This window comes from Panthera uncia, chromosome D1 (genome assembly GCF_023721935.1).
Source record: "Panthera uncia isolate 11264 chromosome D1, Puncia_PCG_1.0, whole genome shotgun sequence".
In the NCBI taxonomy this organism is placed as follows: domain Eukaryota; kingdom Metazoa; phylum Chordata; class Mammalia; order Carnivora; family Felidae; genus Panthera; species Panthera uncia.
Genome location: NC_064808.1, coordinates 19,204,777 through 19,225,965, shown reverse-complemented (window position 1 = coordinate 19,225,965; position 21,189 = coordinate 19,204,777).

Sequence of the window (21,189 nt, the reverse complement as noted above, 5' to 3'; positions counted from 1 at the left end):
TTGAGCACTTACTCTATCAGAAATATAAATACAGGCATACCTCGCCTTATTGTGCTTGCTTGATGGCCATCGGCAGATACCGCATTTTTGCAGATTGAAGGTTTGTGGCAACCTTTCATTAAGCAAGTCTATCGGCACCATCTTTCCAACAGCATTTGCTCACTTTGTGTCTCCGGGGCACTCTCACAATATCCCAAACTTTTTCATTATTGTTAATGTGCCATGGTGATCTGCGATCAGTGATTATAACTCACGGACAGCTCAGATGATGGTTAGTATTTTATAGCAATGAAGCACTTTTAATTAAGATATCCACATTTTTTTTTAGACTTAATGCCATTGCACACTTAATAAACCACAGGTTGCACACTTAATAAACCACAGTATAGTGTAAACATAACTTTTATATGCACTGGAAAACCAAAGGATTCATTTGACTCACTTTATTGAAATATTCAATTTATCGCAGTGGTCTGGAACCAAACCTGCAAGATCTCTGAAACAGGCCTGTCTCTCAAAGTATTAAACACGCTTTCATCCTTCTTACTGTTTATGAAACTAGGAAGTGAAGTTTCTAAGACTAGCTTTGAATTTGGAGTATTGTACTAATAATTATGTATTTATCCTTGAGGTCAGACATTGAGTCTTAGTGAGCTTTGCATTTCCAGCTCTTATTACAAAACTTGATGCTTTATACTGATTTAATACATGATGATTAAATTAGTGCATCATAAAGACTCATATTTGTATATCCACTACTTCGCAGTTGGCAATTCATTTATCATCATCTTTTTCTTATTGTACCCATGTTAAAGACATGTTATTGTACCCGTGTTACTCTCAGAGAGGGCAAGCAGCAGGCTAAAGCCATGTAATTAAAAGCGACAAAACGAAGATGTAAATACTAAATCACATTATATCTTGCCAAGATCATATGCCACATTTGCTGCATGTCCTTGCAATACTCACTCCCTGAGCTAATCTGTAACTCAGTCTGTATCCCAGACTAATCCCAGTTAAAGCTATTCATCATATCTCATACACATGTAATGGGTGAAGGTCCATGCATGTTAGAAACATTTTCTAGGTATCCAAAAACAACTGTGTGGAATAAGGGCCTGGGTACATTTTCAGACATTAGCAATGCACATTTTTCACCTTTACTATGTTAGAACAAGGATATTTCAGCATTAACTGAGCATCGGAGGCACTGAATGGAGACTCTAAAATGACAGATTAACAACCATCCAGGGTACTGATTCTTTTGTGCAATGGTCTCAAATTTTGAAAAGGCCTGTTGTATTTAGTAACTGGTAAGAGACATAATTACATGCCAGTATCTTGACTGTCCATTCTACTCTGGTAAAACTGCACATGTCTTTCTCTATGGTTTTTGTCATCTCACCAGGTACTCATTGTTGGCCTGTTTCTACTTATAGAGATCAAGTTAGTTTCTTTGACTGTAAGCGTGTACCCTGACTTTTACAAAACTTTATCAAGCACCAAATTTGCTCTTGGTTCACAGCTTAAACCCAGGGAAATCAGACTCATTATGGAATGAACATTTAAGCAGCTTCTTAGCTACTGAGAATCTCTGGAGACAAAAAGTCATCACCCCATCTGATCTACTCTCCTCTCCATCAGTGACTCTTGGGGTCTCATTATCTGATTTGGTTTTTCAAAACCGAAGCAATTGTGCTAACACCAAGGGCTTCACTCATTGCCACCAAATTAAAAAAAGAGGCAGTGAAAAATGTGCCAGTGTCAGCATGCAATGAGGGTCCAAAAGGGAAACAGATGCACAAATGATTCATCATCATCAATAGGACCTGTCAAGATGAAGTGAAAAGGGGAACAAAAATTGAAAACTCCTTCCAATGTGCTAATGATACTGCTGTCTGAGAGTGAAGGGAAGAATAATGTTCCCAATATCAATTAGATTTTGCTATTTGATTTAATTTCATTAACCACTCAGCTCAGAGGTACAGAGGAGGAGAGGTTTTATGTTTATTTAGCGCACACTTATAGACCACTTACTATGTGCTATACTCTGTACTATGAGATTTGTAAGTGCTTCTTTAAATACCAGAAATTCTTGGTCAGACTCATTTCTGTATAATTTCTTCACGTTCTCTTTCTCCTTTCTTTTCTTTATCGTTAGTATATAATATTTTCTATGAATTTCCCAGTTTCAGCCTTTACTATCAATAGTTGACTGCCTATTCCTTATTCTACAAGACATTAAGGAAAAAAACAGCCAAATATACTTATTTTTATTATAAATTTTGAAATTTAATTTTAAAAATATCACTGTGAGATCTTATGCACAGAAGCCTAATGATTATAGCAGAGAAGAAATTCGTTCAACTTTGGGGAAATCATATAGTTCTTTCTCTATAAATGCCAGATCGTTATTGATATGTTTTCTACACTACCAATGAGAGGGGAAATACTGACCTAAACAACTATTTTAAGAATAGTTAAAAAGTCTGTTTAATAGAAAAAATTCTATTTGCGAGAAGAAGGGGGGTGGGGAGGTGAGGGCAGCAATAAATATACTTCTCTCTCAGTGAGAAAGTGATTTTTCTAGGTACCTGCTGGAAGAAAAAGAAAATAATTTGTGTTTTTCATCTATTGAAATCACCATTTGTTCTGAGTGGCAAATATAAACAAGTTAAAAAGAGTGAATTTTAAAAAGGCTACTCTAAAAAAAAACCACATTAAAAAATAAAAAATAAAGAATAATAATTTAAAAGTCTAGTCCAACTTTTCTCCCCAACCTGTAGGAAAAGAAGAGCTTGATACTGAAATAAGACTATAAATCAACTAATGACAGCGTTGGATTTTGTGGGAGATTTAGCTTCTCAGCAAATATGTCCTCTGCTGTGGTAAAATTTTAATATGACAAAGTACTATTTTTCCTGTTATTTCTCTGGGAAAGTGGGCTGGGGGAAGGGTAAGAGTGTGTAAAGCTGTACCACTACTGTCTTCGAGTACGTAGATGTATTGAATTGTAGTGACACAACTGACAAAAAGAGTTATGTCTTTTCATGGGCTTGTGTTCTTTATTGCTTATATTAACTCTTAGAGAAGAAAAAAAAAGTGAATTCAACAGGCTATAAATCTTCCCTGACATACAGTATGATACTGTCTTCTGATAGAAGAGAAGGCTAAGGAAACAGCACTTCTCTACCATGAATGGAACATGTGTTGAGGATAGAAAGGGAAAGTTATAATACCAAGGCTCTGATCTGTCCCCAACCCCCAAATTAGTCTTTCCTGTTATAGTTCCAAAACACGCCAACAATTGAGATGATCATGGCCACAAAGAAATCTAACCAAACTACTATCTCCTTACTTCCAAGAGGTTAATTCTATTTCTAAGTAAGCAAATCACATTAGGAAAAATATGCAATGTCCTATTTATATTGTTAAAAAAACAGAAAGAGAAAACACCAGCTCAAAACTATTAGAAAAATAAACCTAGTTTAATATTGAAGAACTAATAATTCTCAATATGTTCTTCAATAAATTTCCTTAAAAATACTTACAAAGATATAAAAAGGCAAAAGCTAACGACCAGATTACAAATGAAAAATAAGACCATAAAGCAAGGTGTGAGGGGAAATCTCTAATAACAACACAACCACTAAAGATGGATTGAGAAGAATATTTTTATACTACACATGTAATTTTTTTTTCTGAACCAGAATAGCCCACATGGCCATAGGAAGCTAAAAAGTGTTTGGTTCATTGACCTCCTCCCATAATTCTGTTCCTAAATCTGAGGTAAGGGAGCTTCCCTAAAATAATTCTTTCTTTTTTCTTCTCTCCCTCCCACCATTCCTTCCTTCCTTCTCTCTATATATACACATGTACACACAAATGCATATATGCAAACAAACACACATAAACCCATATATATTTATTGTTCTACTACATGGAAATTAACTCAACAGCCAAATGTATGCCCTTCTGCCATTTGCCCCAGACTACCTTTCCCATTTCCCATAGGCTCCTTTCTTACTAGGTACATTTATTAAAAGACTGGGTATTTGTAAGCTTTGCTATAGTAACAAATAACCACATAATCCCAGTGGTTTATAACAAACAAAGATTTATTTCTCACATATGTTACATGCCAGTTGCAAGTTGATGATGGCTCAGATACAGCTCTTTTTAATTCAGCTGTGTTCCAGAGATTTTCTTTATACTAGGATTATGCTGAAGAAGCAGCTACAATATGGAGAATGATATTATTTTGGCAACGGAAAAGAGCAAGAATTGAGTAGGAATGAATTCAGTACTGACTCTCAACTGACATTTTATAATGTGAGGATTACACAGTCTTTTTCTTTCTATGCCCCTGAGATTTGCCTTATTTGCCAATAAGGCACAAGTGACTAGATAGAAGTTTGTACCTAGATATGGGGTATAAACCCCACATAGACAGATACAAAAAAATAATAATAACACCCAAAATATGTGACAGTGGCTTCAAGATTAGGTATTGAGTAGAGAACTGATAATGAAAATTGGGAAAATGACTTCTGTTGACCTGCATTCCTTTCTTCTTTCAACTAAATGTTATACAATGTGTAAAAGTGGCCTCTCAGAGCTATCTTAAAAATAATAATGTGGGGTGTCTAGGTGGCTCAGTCAGTTGAGCGTCCAACTCTTGATTTTGGCTCAGGTCATGATCTCGTGGTTGGTGATGAGTCCTGCATCAGGCTCCATGCTGACAGCAGCAAGGAGTCTGTTTGGGATTCCCTCTCTCCTTGTCTCTCTACCCCTTCTGCGTGTGAGCCCATGCGTGCCCACTCTCTCTCTGTCTCTCTCTGTCTCTCAATAAATAAATAAATAAGTAAATAAATATTTAAAAATAAAGATAAGTAAATAAATAAATTAGTAATGTATGGTAACAGAATAAATACTCTGAATACCCAAGAGTTAAGAATAAAATCAGGAATCTGCAAACTATGACGTATAAGCCAAATATGGCTCACTGCCTGTTTTGTAAATACAACTTTATTGGAACACAGCCACACTCATTAGGTAATGGATTGCCTATGAATGCTTTTGCACTATAATAAAGTAGTTTCAAAGAGACTACATAGCAATGAATATTTAATCTGGCCCTTTTCAGGAAAATTTCACTGATTCTTGAATGAAACAAAATCAAATAACTTATTTATTAACTCCCTGCCTTGTTTGATCATAAAATATATTATTTTATGTTAACACATGTTATTCCAAGAAGCAAATTACTTAAAAGTACTTTTCTCCAGAGTTTTGAGGGGGAAAATGTTGTGATTTAAGAAATTTATACCCAGATAAGTTTTCATTTATATGTAAAGGTGACAATAAGTCATCACTTGGTATTTTATGCCTCTGATTATTTAAAATTTTTAAATGTTTATTTATTTTTGAGATAGACAGAGAGACAGAATGCAAGTGGGAAAGGGGCAGAGAGAGAGAGACAGAGAATCTGAAGCAGGCTCCAGGATCTGAGCTGTCAGCAGAGAGCCCACTGTCAGCATAGAGCCCTATCTGGAGCTCAAACTCACGAACTGTGAGATCATGATCTGAGCCCAAGTCAGACTCTTAACCAACTGAGCCACCCAGGTGCCCCAGTGTTTCTGATTATTTAAATAGCCCTTAAGGAAAACAACTCGAAGGTGTGTCATAGCTAAGGAACAGTGCAGTATCTTGATTACATATGCAGGTTCTAGAGACAGTCTGGCTTTGAGGTGAAGATTACACCATTGGTTTTATGGTACCTTGATGTCCTCATGTTCAAAATGTGGCTGAGAGTGAAGATGCCTTGAGTATTAAACAATGTAATTAATATAAGGTTCTTGGAACAGTGTGTGGCACAAAGTACATTCTCAGTATATTAGCTATTATTAAGAGGGCAAAGAATAATAAAAAATCTCAATTTTTATGGTTATAAATTAGATAAAAATCTTTTAAGAGCATGAAACACAGTAATCAATATGCAGTTTGGTATAAATAATCTAACTATAGTTAGAAGATTGAATGCAAAAACAAACACAAATCAAGAAAGATGTTTGAGGGGCGCTTGGGTGGCGCAGTCGGTTAAGCGTCCGACTTCAGCCAGGTCACGATCTCGCGGTCCGTGAGTTCAAGCCCCGCGTCAGGCTCTGGGCTGATGGCTCGGAGCCTGGAGCCTGTTTCCGATTCTGTGTCTCCCTCTCTCTCTGCCCCTCCCCCGTTCATGCTCTGTCTCTCTCTGTCCCAAAAAAAAAAAAAAACATTAAAAAAAAAAATTAAAAAAAAAAAAAAAAGAAAGATGTTTGATAGATAACGAACAAATAAAAGTCTCTCATAAAGTGTGTCTATTAGTACAGCTTAAATTTATTAAATTGTGATGAAAAAGTCCATATAACTATATATATATTTATATATGTATATATATTTATTTATCAAGTAAATAAATACTATCCTTAAAACAATACTGCAGCAAAGGCATGTTGGTAAAGATATAATTATACATTGATATGAGTGTTTAATTTGATCAAAATCTTTCAGGAAAACAATTAAGCAACATAAATTAAAAGCTTGTATTTTCATTTTGCAATCCCTAACCAAATAATTGATTTAAGTAAAGTTCATCTACGGTTGCTAATGCCTCTAGAGGAAAAGTAAACAAAGCTTATTACAAGCACTCTCAACAATAGCCAAATTATGGAAAGAGCCTAAATGTCCATCAACTGATGAATGGATAAAGAAATTGTGGTTTATATACACAATGGAGTACTATGTGGCAATGAGAAAGAATGAAATATGGCCCTTTGTAGCAACATGGACGGAACTGGAGAGTGTGATGCTAAGTGAAATAAGCCATACAGAGAAAGACAGATACCATATGGTTTCACTCTTATGTGGATCCTGAGAAACTTAACAGGAACCCATGGGGGAAGGGAAGGGAAAAAAAATAAAAGAGAGGTTAGAGTGGGAGAGAGCCAAAGCATAAGAGACTCTTAAAAAATGAGAACAAACTGAAGGCTGACAGGGGGTGGGAGGGAGGGAAGGGAGGGTGATGGGTATTGAAGAGGGCATCTTTTGGGATGAGCACTGGGTGTTCTATGGAAACCAATTTGACAATAAATTTCATATATTTAAAAAAAACAAAGAGCTTATTACAGAGAATAAAACATGAATCCATGAATGACTTACTGATGGTATAGGGAAACTTGCAACTTTACAGTAGAGTCAGGATGACACTAGGAAATCGATCATCTTACCATCACTAAAAGCAGGGCCTTGTATGGTTTCTGATGTGATGTAATATGAAGGACAAAACAGCATTTAGAGACTAACCTTGCCAAGATTTGGGCGTCCAACCTCCAGTTTACAAGAACAAAAGGTACAAAGGTAAGTTGAAGGACCCACGAATAAGCAATCAAATGAATCCTAAATGTGGGAAGCTCTACTCAGAAACCAACTTGTTTCCTTAAAACAATTACTGGCACAGCAAGTAAAATGGAAAAGCAGACACTCATAAATTACGAGATGTAAGAAACAATAGAGGATGACAAGTGCAGTCGCTGAGACCTGATGGATCATGGCTTCAACTGACCAACTGGATAACGGGCCTCTTTGTTTTTCTTTTTTAACGTGAATATGGATTAAGTACTTGATGACGTAAAGCAATCATTGTTAATTTTCAAAAACTAGCTATGAATTTTTAGGTACAATAATGATTCAGCCATTATGTAAAGTGTTCTTTTCTTTTTTATGTTTTAGAAATGCATAATGAAAAACTTGGTGGTGAAATATAATGATAGTTTGGGATTTAAAATGCTTCTGCAAAACTGATTAAAAGATAACAAAAGAGAGAGAGAGAGAGAGAGAGAGAGAGAGAGAGAGAGAGAAAAGAAATAGATCAAACCTAAGGGGAAAAAATATTGCTAACTGTGGTGTACGGATGAGGGGATGGTTGATGGTTTATTACGTTATGCTCTTTACCCTTACATCTTTTTGAAAAATTTCAGAATGAAAGTCTGATTTCTTTTTAAATTTCACAATCTGGGGCACATGGGTGACTCGGTCAAACGACCAACTCTTGATTTTGACTCAGGTTATGATCTCACAGTTTGTAAGATCAAGCCCCAGGTCAGGCTCTTTGCTGACAGGGAGGTTGGTGGGGGGGCTTGCCTGGGATTCTCTCTCTCTCCCTCTCTCTCTGCCCCTCCTTGCTCTCTCTCACTCTTGAAAATAAATATATAAAATTAAAAAAAAATAAACTGCTGTTAAGTTAGTTTAACTTTAAAAGTTAAACAAAATAAAATAAATTTCACATCCTTTAATTTAACTAGTTCCCTTCTGGGAAGCAACGGTATAGCAATCATTAAAAGTGTGGACAAATAATTTTGTCAAAAGATATTGATCAAAGTATTATTTAGTAGGTAAACAAAGAAACAAACAAACAAAACCCACCTGACTGTTGGGTGATAATTTGCAGCTTGAGAATTTAAACATTAATGAAACTTGAATTATTATGCTTATGAAGAATTTATAGTGATGTGGGAAAAATTCTTAAAACATTTAATTAAAATGCTAGATAAACAATTTGTGTGTGTATCTATCTATCTATATATGGATATATATATAAAATTAAGTTTACAAAGGTAAATATAGAAAGAATAAGAAATAAGCATACCAAAATGCTAACAATTATTTTATGGGTGATTTTCTTGTTCTATCTAATATGTATACATGCTTACATTCATTTATTTGATAACTAGTAAAGGAATAAACAATTATCTAAGCAAATGATTTTTAACTGGTTTAGGGAATTATCTTCTGTCTGTAAGCCATTTTTTAAATTTTTTTTGAAATTTTTTGGAATTTTTCTTTTTGAAATTAAAAAAAAGTTGATCATAAAAGTTAAAGAGTAAGCTAAAGAAAAATATAGCTATCTTATAAAGAATTTCATAAAGCTTTCAGATCCCTGGAGATTTCTTAGAATGTTTAAGAATCATTATTATTAAGTGCTTTCTATTTATTAAGAGTGAAATTTATAGAACCAGTCATATCATGATTATATTGAAAAAAATACAACAGAGCTGATCTACCATAATCAGTAGAAAATGCTCGGTCTATTTTGAAATTAGAATTCAAGAAGTAAAAAAACAAACAAAATGAAACAATGAACAAACAAAACAGAGTATCTTGACTTTATTGACTCGGTTTTACCTCTAATTCTGCCTGCTTCACGTAATGGAGCTGATAGTATGGAAAAGAAAGGTATGGTATATCCTAGTAAGAGATCTCTTGGAAAAAAATCCTACAAACTCCTGCTTTTATTATTTTATTTTTGTATCTCTCTATCTGAACTCTGCAATACAGCATTTTGTCACTTAATTATATTCTGTCTCAATTTATTTTTAGAGAAGCAATGTTATGCATGAATGAGAGCATGAATCTTTGAATCAGATCTGGATTTGAATTCAAGGCCTGAAATATTCTCCCTGTATAAACCTCAGTTGCTCATTTAGAAAGGGATTGTTTTATTACTTACTTCAAATTCCTCTTGCTGATTAAAAATTGTAAGGCAGGCAAGCACTATGATTGTATCCAGTTCATGTTTGGTCAATAATCATGTTTCATTTCTCCCTTCCACGTCTGTTTGTATTTATCTGGTGTTTTGAAGATATTCTTTTTGAAATGTGATGCCAGTGACTAATTAACTTTATAACCAGTATGTTTTCTTTGAGAATGGCTGGGGTAATATTTATCCAGTTAAGTAATTAGAATATAGTTTATAGGTGTTCAAACTAACTTACTACAAATTCTCCTTTTAGTCTTTACCAAATGTCTTAGGTTTTTCAAGTTATTGTTTTAACAAAGTCACTGTGAAAAATGTCTAGCACCTCTGTTCTCCCATCTGGAATCCAGAGACACTCAAAGGTTACAATTTAATGGCATTGTAACAAAAGATAGCTTTGCCATTTTCATTAGGTCTGTCTTCCTGATGACCCCAGTCTTTCTGGACAGTGTGAAAACAAATTAACACACATCAGCCAGATATTTTTCTCTTCTTTGCCTATTTGATTTTCACATCAGAAAAGGCCAATTTTGGACCCGACATAACTTGGGTGGGTTTTCTAATTCAGTAAGCTTTTTTTCATTCCTTTATTCCTATTTTTTTTCCGCAAGGAACTGCACTATTACAATTGTTAGTATTTTCTCTTTGATTCTAATTGCAGCGTGGGGCCAACATTCAGTATGAGGGAATCCCTGCCTGCAGACATCAGCATAGTAAGCTTCATGACTGAACTAAGAATTGGGTGTACAGGGAAACATATTCCAGACATACTTTTATAGACTCTTCAGCCTCACACTGTGCGGCTACCACATTTATATTTTATGCATATAGATATATATTGTTTAATAATTTATAAAGCTGGATACAGTTGCTACAAGGCGATGTGATGTTCTCATTTGATCTACTTTGGTAGAATCACTTTCCGTCAGGAAATTTACTGCAATGATGTGCATAGTAAATATTTAATAGCATTAGAGGCAGCAGAGTCTATTTTTCTTTGAAGAGTGCTTAATTATGTCAATTTCCCATGATGAGATGCTAAAGCCAGTATTATTTGAATTTGGAGTACTGGGTGGAGGTGGAGAAATACTTGTGTGAGGCTCCCCTCCCGTAAGAAGTCGACGTATGTGAGTTTAACAAGGCAATACAGCAGAACCTCAATCTCATTAATTTAGGCCACACTAATTAAATATTTGTGATACTATAGCTGTGCTTGAACTGTCAGTGAAGGGTTGGCTAACCTACACAGAAATATAAACAACAAAGGGGAAATGAGTTGAATCTATTTTTACCACGTCCTCTCTATTCATGTACATATGAGATGGAATCATATGTTGATATTTGGCATTCAAAAATTTTTGTTAATGTTTATTTTTGAGAGGGGGAGGGTCAGAGAGAGGCAAATCTGAAGCAGGCTCCAGGCTCTGAGCTGTCAGCACAGATCCCGACACAGGGCTCGAACCCACAAACTATGAGATCATGACCTGAGCTGAAGTCGGATGCTTAACTGACTGAGCCACCCAGGTGCCCCAATATTTGGCAGTTTTGAGCTTAAAAAAGGGAAATTTCATATGGGTCAATTTAGAAGCTTTAATCCTCTCAGTACAAAAACTCTGATGATAGACAAAACATCATTTCCATTCATTCCAGTTGCTGACAAACCATGCTACATTTTTCTTGCATCATCAGTAAAACGTCCTAAGCCAAGACCTTAACTGATGGAAAAGTTGATAGGATAAGCAACCAAGTTCCATTTGGCTTTCCAAGTAACTGCATGCATTTGGCCTCAAGAGTGAGTTATAACTTGTAACTTTTAGTAAAGTCAGAACATATGGCCTCACCATGAAGAATAAACTATAACATGGCTCTCTGTGCATGATCACAGCTTTGACTCAAGTATCTCATTGCAGTGTTATTTTTACATCCTCCAAAAAAAAAATAGACTTTTTAAAGTTTGTATTTTCTTCTGGATAAATAAACAATATTAGATTTTTGGGATAAATTTCCTTTGGAGAAGTTTACAGAAATGTAGTAATGATTAATCTAGAAAACAGGGGTGCCTGGTTGGCTCAGTTGGTTAAGCAGCCGACTTTGGCTCATGGTTCATGAGTTCAAGCCCCGTGTCGGGCTCTGAGCTGACAACTCAGAGCCTGGAGGCTGCTTCAGATTCTGTGTCTCCCTCTTTCTCTGCCCCTCCCCTACTCACACTCTGTCCCGCTCTCTCTCTCAAAAAATAAATAAACATAACTTTTTTAATCTAGAAAACAAAATGCATGAACTTATTATAAAAACACTTTACTGTTGAATGCCATTTTATTTTTTATAATAATAATTTGATAAAGTATTTTGACAGAGTTATATGGTTTCATTTGCAGATTATATGATGTGTACTAGTTAGAAGTTTCTTGAAATAGAAGGGATAGATAATATCAAATTTACCAGTCCATGTCTGAGTTGTTAATTTCTTTACTAGGTGTTGAATTCTTCTAAGACAGAGAAGATATAATACACATCTTGAGATCTTTTAGAACATCTAGTAGACTACCAGTCATAAATCTGTGCTTTACAATACAGATGTGTTTGGCCAAATTGTATCCTTCCCTGTATATCTCAGAGACTGATACCTGGCCCGTCTGTGCATTTTCTACTCTTGATCACAAAGTTGGTGCAATGATAGATCAGTGACCCACACTCAAGCTATGGGGCTCAATTATGGGATTTTTCTACAATGTTGGCAAAAAGAATGGTCTTCTTTATTTCTGAGTATAATACAGTTCACCACCACTCACTTTTCCAAAGAATACTTGCAACCAAGCTCTGCATCCCTCACAAGGAAAGTCTCCCTGAGATGAAAACTAAAAGAAAATCAAAGCCTGATAACATTACTTAAATATCAGAATCTGGCTCTCACTAAAAGTCATTTCTAAAGTCTATAGTCTATATTTATAGCTTAAGATAGTTTGTTTAGTTGTTAATGGCAGCAAAGAAAACACCTGAAAAATATCAAGTGTTTTCCAAACTTAAGTTTCTTGAGCTTAGGTGTTGTTCAGACAACATGATTCTATCTTACCCCAACTCATAGTTCTGGGTAATTAAGGCTTAGTAGTCATATCAGACATGCATCCATGTATTTAACTTCTACAAATCCAATTATTGGCACATAGATATACATATACCCATAGACACATGCTTATGCACATACACATTTTATAAATAAAATATAAAATTTTCAGGTGATTCTGCTTGCCCAGAATGAACTTGAGATGGCAGTTATAATATTCTCTTCCCCCAGATGATTTTAGTATGTGTATTCCTCTCATACTAGAAGTGTTTTATGTTGATGGTTATAAATTTAAATAAGTATTTTTCATATAATAGACTTTACCTCTTGGGAAGTTATAATTTTAACACTACCCCTTGGGTCACTAAAACATTGTTTATCACAGTGAATGAACTGGAGACATACATAAAGGGCCTCTGCTTTGCAAATTACAATACCCTTAGTGTGGAATACTATGCACCTTTTAAAAATGAGAAATATATTGAAAAAATTGGCGAACGATACATTACGACTACATGTTAGTTTAAATTTGTGTGATCTCGTTAAAATATATGTGTACACACATATGTATACACACACACACATACAAACACACACATATCTACACATTCTCAAAATGTTTACCACTACAGACACATACATGCATACACACAGGCCCAGGATGTGCCATACAAATACACTGATACTCATCAGCCCTGGGAGATTAATTGTTTGAAAAAATTTTTAAAAGCTACTGGAATCTGCTATAGTACTCCCTCAATGTAACATTTAGTTACAAGAGGGGAAGGATGTAACAGACATGACTCTGTGATTCAAAATCCAATGACCATCAATTAATAATGTTCACAACAAACTGGCTTCTCGTTTGGTATTATGTCATTTTCTCCTGTGTGTAACTCTTTCAGCTTTCATTACATCAACAGTAATCAAAACCCATGCCATAGCAAACTGTGGGCAGTACAGAGAGGACAGGACACGTAAGTTCAAAGCCTGTCCCTTTTCTCTCCTTGTTTAGATATATCTCTCAGATTTTTCTTGGCCTTAAATCTTTATCACGATCCCAGTTCAATGCAGACCCTTCATAATGCTATTCTATCCCTCGGCCTGGCTGTAATCTTACAATTATATTTGGCTCTGTTTTGATTGCTGCAGCCATCCTAATGGCTAGGCCATCTTGTTCATTCTTTCAAATGTGTATACCCCAAGATTCCTACCTTTAAGATTTTAAAACAGCATATAGGCCTATACAACAAACAATTTGTTTCAGAAAAAAAAAAACTAACTTCTGGCACGAAGAAATGATACTATGGAACTATTTATTCTATCCATGCAAAAGGTTTTAAGTACTTCCAAGAAATCTAAAATTGGCCTCCTCCTATAAAAGATAAACAACTCTACTAGCATCTATGTTTAAAAGCACTCATAAATCTGGTCACCATCTGGTCCCTCTTCAGTAAAATACCTAATTATTCAGCTGCTACCTGAACATTTCTATTTAGAAAGATGTCCCCCACACATCTCCAACTCAAATGCTAAACTGAACTCCTGCTTCTTCTTATTTTAAATCAGCTCCAATCCTTTCTTGTATTAAGTATCTCCATTAATGATGTACCATTTATTCTAGCACCCAACTTTGAAACTGGGAGGCAGAGTCTCTCCAGACATCTTCTTCCCTCATGCCTCGTATTATGTTAATTCCTACTCATTCATTCTCCCCGACGCATTTCATGTCAATCTTTTACTTCAGCTCAGAAATGCATCATCTTTCAGCTACATCTTTGTCCGTTTTTCAGTTCCCTGCATTTACTCTCCTCATGGTCACCAAGTAGTCTTCCTAAAATATAAGCCAGTCTATATTCTTGCCATCTTAAAATCATCCAGTGGCTTGACAATTCCAAGTAGTCTGGAATTTTTATATTGTGCATACGGTAAGTCAAAGACAAAAAGAGCAAACACTCTCAGACTATGTCTATTTACTTATAAATTATATATTTCTGTATCACATAAAATGTGCACATCAGAAATCACACACATAAAATAAATACAAGATAAAAATAAATGTAAATAGATATTCCTTATTCTGCTTTAGTTATTATCTCAGTGAATTGTCTTCAGCACCTCTGTGGCTGGCTCACTCCACTTTGAACTCCTCCACTGTTCTAGTAGATAATATACAAACTCCCATGAGGCATTCATTCCTTTGTGTCATTTTATATCTCATTTTTCCTTCTACCATGAACATTATTGTGGTGACATGTGACTTACAGTTTGTGTGTGATACGGTATGTGTAGAGTAAGGGTTGGATTTAAGATTAGAGATAGGATGAATCCTTTGAGGTCAAGATATAGTACTTTTTTTCTTTCTTTTGGCAATCTGGGTACCCAGCACATTGCTTACAGTGTGTTTGTTAAATAAGTTAATGAATTAACATAATTAAATACATAAGTTAATATACAAACTAATTTAGGTTGAGCTCTTTAAATGTAAAATGCAGCTGATTAAATTCACTCTCATCTGAAATGTATTTTTGTACTTTAAGTACAATGTACTCCATACAAATTGATACAGTTTTAGAAATTGGGAAGGGGAAATTTCTGCTTAAAGAGATTCATAACTACCTAATATTCTAGACACATTTACTATAAAAAAAGTCCTAATTATAAAAATATATATTTTGGGGGCCCTGTTTAATCACAAACCAAAGTATTTTAGGGGCACCTGTGTGGCTCAGTCAGTTGAGTGTCCACTCTTGGTTTTGACTCAGGTCGTGATTCCAAGGTCGTGGGATTGAACCCCACGTTGGTCATAGAGTGTGCATATGAATTTCTTTATAACTTTTTCCACTGTTTGGATTCCCGTTGTGCCCAAAGTGTTATGATTTTACTTGTGTACACTCTTAAGTTTCTGCAAAATAGATGCTGACAGAAATTATATTTTGAGAAAAATTATTACTATGTTTTCAACTGTTGAAATCTCCTGAGTTAGACTAAAGGAATTGAAAGCACGTTTTCATGGTTCACTCCAGTCTCATTTTCTACATCTTGATGCCTACTGTTTAACTATCTTTGTAGAAGATAAATAAGGGCCTTCAACCCTTTTTTAGCACTGACTCCCTTGGAAGGGAGGCTATGCAGTTTGCAAATCAACACTCACTGCACAATTTCAGAAAATGGCCCCCCGAGGTCACTTACAAATAGGTCTCAAGGTAGAGGTAAGATTTTTCGCATCATGCATTTATCATCATGCATTTTTGAAAACTGGCTTTAGCAAACATAAAGTGTCTATTAAGCACCAAAAGGTGGTTAAACTTGGAAACAGAAAATCCACTAACATAAAGCATAGTTAAATGTTTTAATTTTTGTGAAAGCAAGCAAAAATTGAGTCCAGATAGGAACTAGTAATAACAAGTTTTCCTCTTCCTCAAAGCAGATGCCACTGCCATTGACCAGGTTTCCACAATGGAAATTCATTATCCTTAGGGTTAAGCTCAGAACTCAAGGAGACTCTGCCATTTAAAACTTCCTCACCAGTTCCCACGAGTTAAATTTGTGAGTGCACCATGCAGACTCACTCTTGTGAGGGTTAGTTAAGCCTCTAAGACTTCCTGCAACTTGGAAATCACTAATAATAACGGCAATTAACAGGAGCATAGAGATTTTCCCTTCCCAAGTGCTTTACAAATATTCTCTAATCCTCCTAGCCAAAAGCAAACTTTATTCCCCTAAAGTTTACAGTAGGGTTTGGCGTTTGTTTGAAGATCACTTTTCTCATTGGACCTCAAGTGGACTTAATAGTTACTATATGAAAGAGACAAAAAAGGCAAGAACAAGGCAAATTATATCCAATGAAATGAGAGTGTATTATTGAGAAGACAGTAAATGAAAGGCATTGATCTAGACATAGCTGATCGATACAAAGATGAATATGATCAGGACCAAGAAGGAAGGCTTTGTTGAATTGCAATTTGTGTACTTACGATCAGATAATGGAAGTAAAGGATATTATGAGAATTTATAGGTTGGAGACATTCAGGTATGGAAAGGCAAAATGGAGAAGCTGGTACTTGAAAAAGATTCGGAATGGTAGGTAAACAGAATTGGAAGAACAGAAGGCAGACTGGAGCCCAGCAGGGTAGAGGATTCAGGAAAGCAGGTCCTAGAAAGTAGTACACGGAGCTGTTTGGCTGCGGGTGTAAAAGTGCTTGGGGTGTGAAGGGGAGGTGACACTGGCAAAGTAGTGTCTTACTAAATTACAGTAGGTTTTCTATTCTAGTCAGAGGAGGTAGGACACAATTCAGTAGGTGGTGAGAGTCCTTGAAAGTGTTTTAGCAGAGGCGTGACATGATCAGATTTCTGCATTGCTAACAGCATTCTGCTAAAAGCAGAATTTTACAGCTGTGTTGAGAAATGTTGAGGCTTCATGTTAATGTAAAATGTATCCTTCCCAAGGGTTATCAAAAAAATCCTGACTGAGGTGTAATACAAATGTATCCCATTCTGCCCCAGAGCCGTGATGAAAGCCCATTAAGGGGTTTCATTCAAGACCCTCTGTCTATAATGAGGGAGATGGTGTGGCTTACTCTATCTGGAAGTTTTTTCAATGACTGATGTTGCTGAGGCATCTAATTTAAACTTTGTTGGATTTATCTGGCCTAAGGGAGTTACTGAAATATTTTAACTGACAAGGTGGGGATTAACTATTAAAGAGTGATAGAAAAATCAGTCAGGTGTCTTGCCTGAGAGGCAGCCAGGGCTGCAAGCTGGTGAGGGGAGAAGCATCAGTGATGGCTCTCAGAATACATTCCCTAGAACTTCTATTCCTTCCTTTGGCCTAAACAGGAAGGTCATAGATCTGATAGAGTCACTACAGCAGGCGATGCTCTGTGCTTTAACAAGCCTGATCTCAAGACCTCTTCCCAAAGCCCACTTCTTAGGATGCAGGCACCAGATTATTGGACTAAAACTGCCAAGCCTCGGCAAGGCCTGCTCCACCTTGAGATCAGTGAATATCTCAGATTCTGCTGGGAAATTTCTGAAGGACCCCATTTATTCATTAGCCTCCTGTGGTTAACATGCTTGGCTGATTCAAATCTCCTCTTTAACTAACTCCTCACTTCTGCTATTTATTCTAATCTTCTTAGCTTTTCTGTCCAAGAGCTCCATAACTATTCTAATTGTGATATTTTTCTAATTAGTCTTCTGTTTTCAATAAGGAAACCCTACTTCCCAGATCCTGTCTCCCCATACGAGAGAGATTTTTATTCAGTATGTCCGGGGTTGGTCCAGGAATACATATTTTTGGCCAATACTTTACTTGACCCTGTTGCAGCCATTCACTGGTTCATTCCAGAACCACTGCCCTGGACCATAAATTACATAGGGATCTATTTGTGTTTACCAATATGTTCTAGTGCCTAACAAAGAACTTACAAAGAAGGGTCTCAATATGTATTTACTGATGGAATGAATGAATGAATGAATGAAAGAAATGAAATGAATATTGGAATGAACACATAGGCTGCAGAGCTCTCTCTCTCTTCCCCACCCCAATCTTATAAATTAAAGATCCTGGCCTGAGACTAATTGAAATTTCAGACATGTCTGTGTATTTGATAAAATGCATAGATTGACATCGAGGATTTGGTTTTCTTAGGACACTTTTGTCAGTGTGACAAGAAAATGACTATCAATTCTTGCCAAGAAAAGAGAAACAACGAAGGGCAGAGCATGATGGTGCCCAGGCCTGTGGTCGGAAGGGCCTCAGAGAGCTGTTGAGGTGCTTTTTGCCTGATGGACACAAGCAAAAAGTGAGGGGGAGGAAAAAACAAAATTGTCTTCCTGCACAAGTTAGTAGGACTTCACCAGAGAAAGAAGCGAAAGGAGGGCTGTTTCGACTCCATACAATAAGGGTTTGAAACACTGGAAGTTACTAACCTTGAAATTTGCATTAACAAGGCAAAAAATGACAGAAATAGCAGTGGCAGCAATCACATATTAAATGGCCAAGAAAAGTTACGAAATGATAGCAGAGAAGGATAAAATCATGTCACATAATCCCAGAGAATCCTTAAGCCATCAATTCACTGGGGATTTTGTGATGGACCTGAGTTAATCAGGTGGGGGCCACAACAGTGTACAATGATTTACGTGTGTGAGTACAGAACATTATTAGCACTCATAGCTGATGTGGCTTGGGGATATCTGGATTTTGTGTAAGTCATTGGGGGGCACAGCACTCTCCCCCCATCTTTATTGATCTCCAGAGATTATCGTTTCAATCTCCACTCAGTTTAGTCTGGGTAGTGGATGTGCAAAAATCCCTGAGTAGTTTCTGTAAACTTACTAAAATCCTCATAAATATTCCCAAAGTCCTCAAAATTTAGGGAGAAGCTGCAGCTGTATGTTAGGCTCCCCAAAATAATCTTTGGGAATGACTAACATATCCCACAGTGAATCTGTTAAAGTTTGTTCTTATGGCGTAAACAGTTCCGTGTAAACCATAATGTTTAGTTAACCTCTTAGGTAGAAATCTAAATCATCAAAGTGTAAAGTTTTGAAGCACAAGTCCAGAGGGAGTTATACTGATCAGTATCCTGTTGTAGTCTGTACAGTTACTTAACCGTAACAAGTTTGATTTGACTGCCTCTTCTTTACCACACACCCAACACCTAAAGCTGGAAAGATGTGATCAACAGCAGTTGATTAGTCATACATACCCTTGTGGTTTCAGATATCAAGGCCACATATAATACTGAATCTTTATTTCTGGCCTTACACCATATAGTCAACACCAACTGAATATCCACCCTGTAGCCAAGGCTAGTATAAGTATTTCATCTCTGCATTTTATCTCTACAACACCCCTACGCATGTAGGAAAATACCAGGGATTTCCTCTTTTTAAAAAAATAGATGTGGAAAGTAAGCAAATACCAGGGATTTACACATGTGGAAATGGGGCTTAAGTTCCCATAGTAAGAGGTAGGGCTAGAACTTAAAGCTCTTCTAACACCATGTGTGTTGCCTTCCATTAATGTCAGTAGGTGGCACCAAGTTGGTTTGGACTTTTAAATACAAATTCAGTTGTGGCATCTTTGAATTTTAGAGCTGTAATGGGTCTCAGAGATCTCAGTGCACCACAGGAAAATTAATGACATGGTTCTTTTGAAGTAGAAAAATAGGACAAAATATAGCATAAAGCAATTGTGGGTCACAAATGAACTAATGCTAATTACACACAGCATTCTTTTAAGGATCAGGGAGCTTATTGTTATTTAAATTGAGTAGTGGTGTTATTGCCAACATGAAAATGATATCTGCTATTAGAAAGATGTCCTACAATTAAAATGCTCTTCCCTGACGTACTGTGTTACAGAAGTCAAGCATTGCTGACTTCACCAATCTGTGGATATCAATGCCTTCACGTTAATGTAAAGAGCCTGTGTTGAACTACTCTTATCCTGCTTCCTTAGTCATCTGTAAAAACAGTCCTCCCAACTATTCACGCTTTTACTCAGGGGATGTCTGAAATATTTCTCATGGACAAATCAGAATTGTCCAGATAGTTCACTGAGCACTCTTTCCCACTATTTATTCTTGAGTTTCACCATATCCACCTGCCACGTTTCTCAGATATGCCTCGGTCCTATCTCTCTAGGACCACCTCACTTCTGTCCCATCACAGAGTACAACAGCACAAGGGTGACTCTGTTAGTCCATGATGTCCCCTGGCCACCACGTGGTGGTGGTGGTCATAGAGGAAGAAACCTTTTTTGTTTTTGTTTTTTTCAGATTTTACTCTTGTAGAATGATTTGAGTGGTGCTAATTCTTTAACTTTGCCATAAAGCAGAGCTTATAACTATTACATTTATTTTGTTTCTTCTTGAGAGGGCATATGCTCTTTTTCTTTTTCATTTTATAGTCAAAAGTAAAAAAGAAAGGATCTTTCTAAATTCAGGTTTCTGCCATTCTTTTTATAGGATCTCTTAACTCTACTTTTCGTTTAGTGTTTATTTATGAGAGAGTGCAAGCAGGGAAGGGGCAGAGAGAGGGGACAGGGGATCCAAAGCAGGCTCTGTGCTGACAGGCTACAGAAGCCAGCCCAATGTGGGGCTTGAACTCACAAACTGTGAGATCATGACCTGAACTGAAGTCAGATGCTCATCTGAATAAGCTACCCAGCTGCCCCACTCTGCTATCTTTTTGTAACTGAGGTATAATTATACAGAGAGTAAAATCCCCCTTTTGGTGCATAGTTCTGTGAGTTCTGAAAAGTACATACAGTTATGAACACATGATCACAATCAAGATATAGAACAATCCCATCATCTCCAAACATTCCTTTGTGCCCATTCACTCCACCTTCTGTCTCTGTCAGCTATTCATCTGTGTGTCTCCCTTTATTTGGGCTTCTTGAGAATGTCCTATAAATAAGCAACCTGGCCCATTCATTTTTATTTATGACTAGGATGGACCAGGACTCCATTTTCCCAGGATTATTTCAGTTTATGCATAATTATCAATAGCACCCCATTTCATTCTCAAAAGTGTCCTA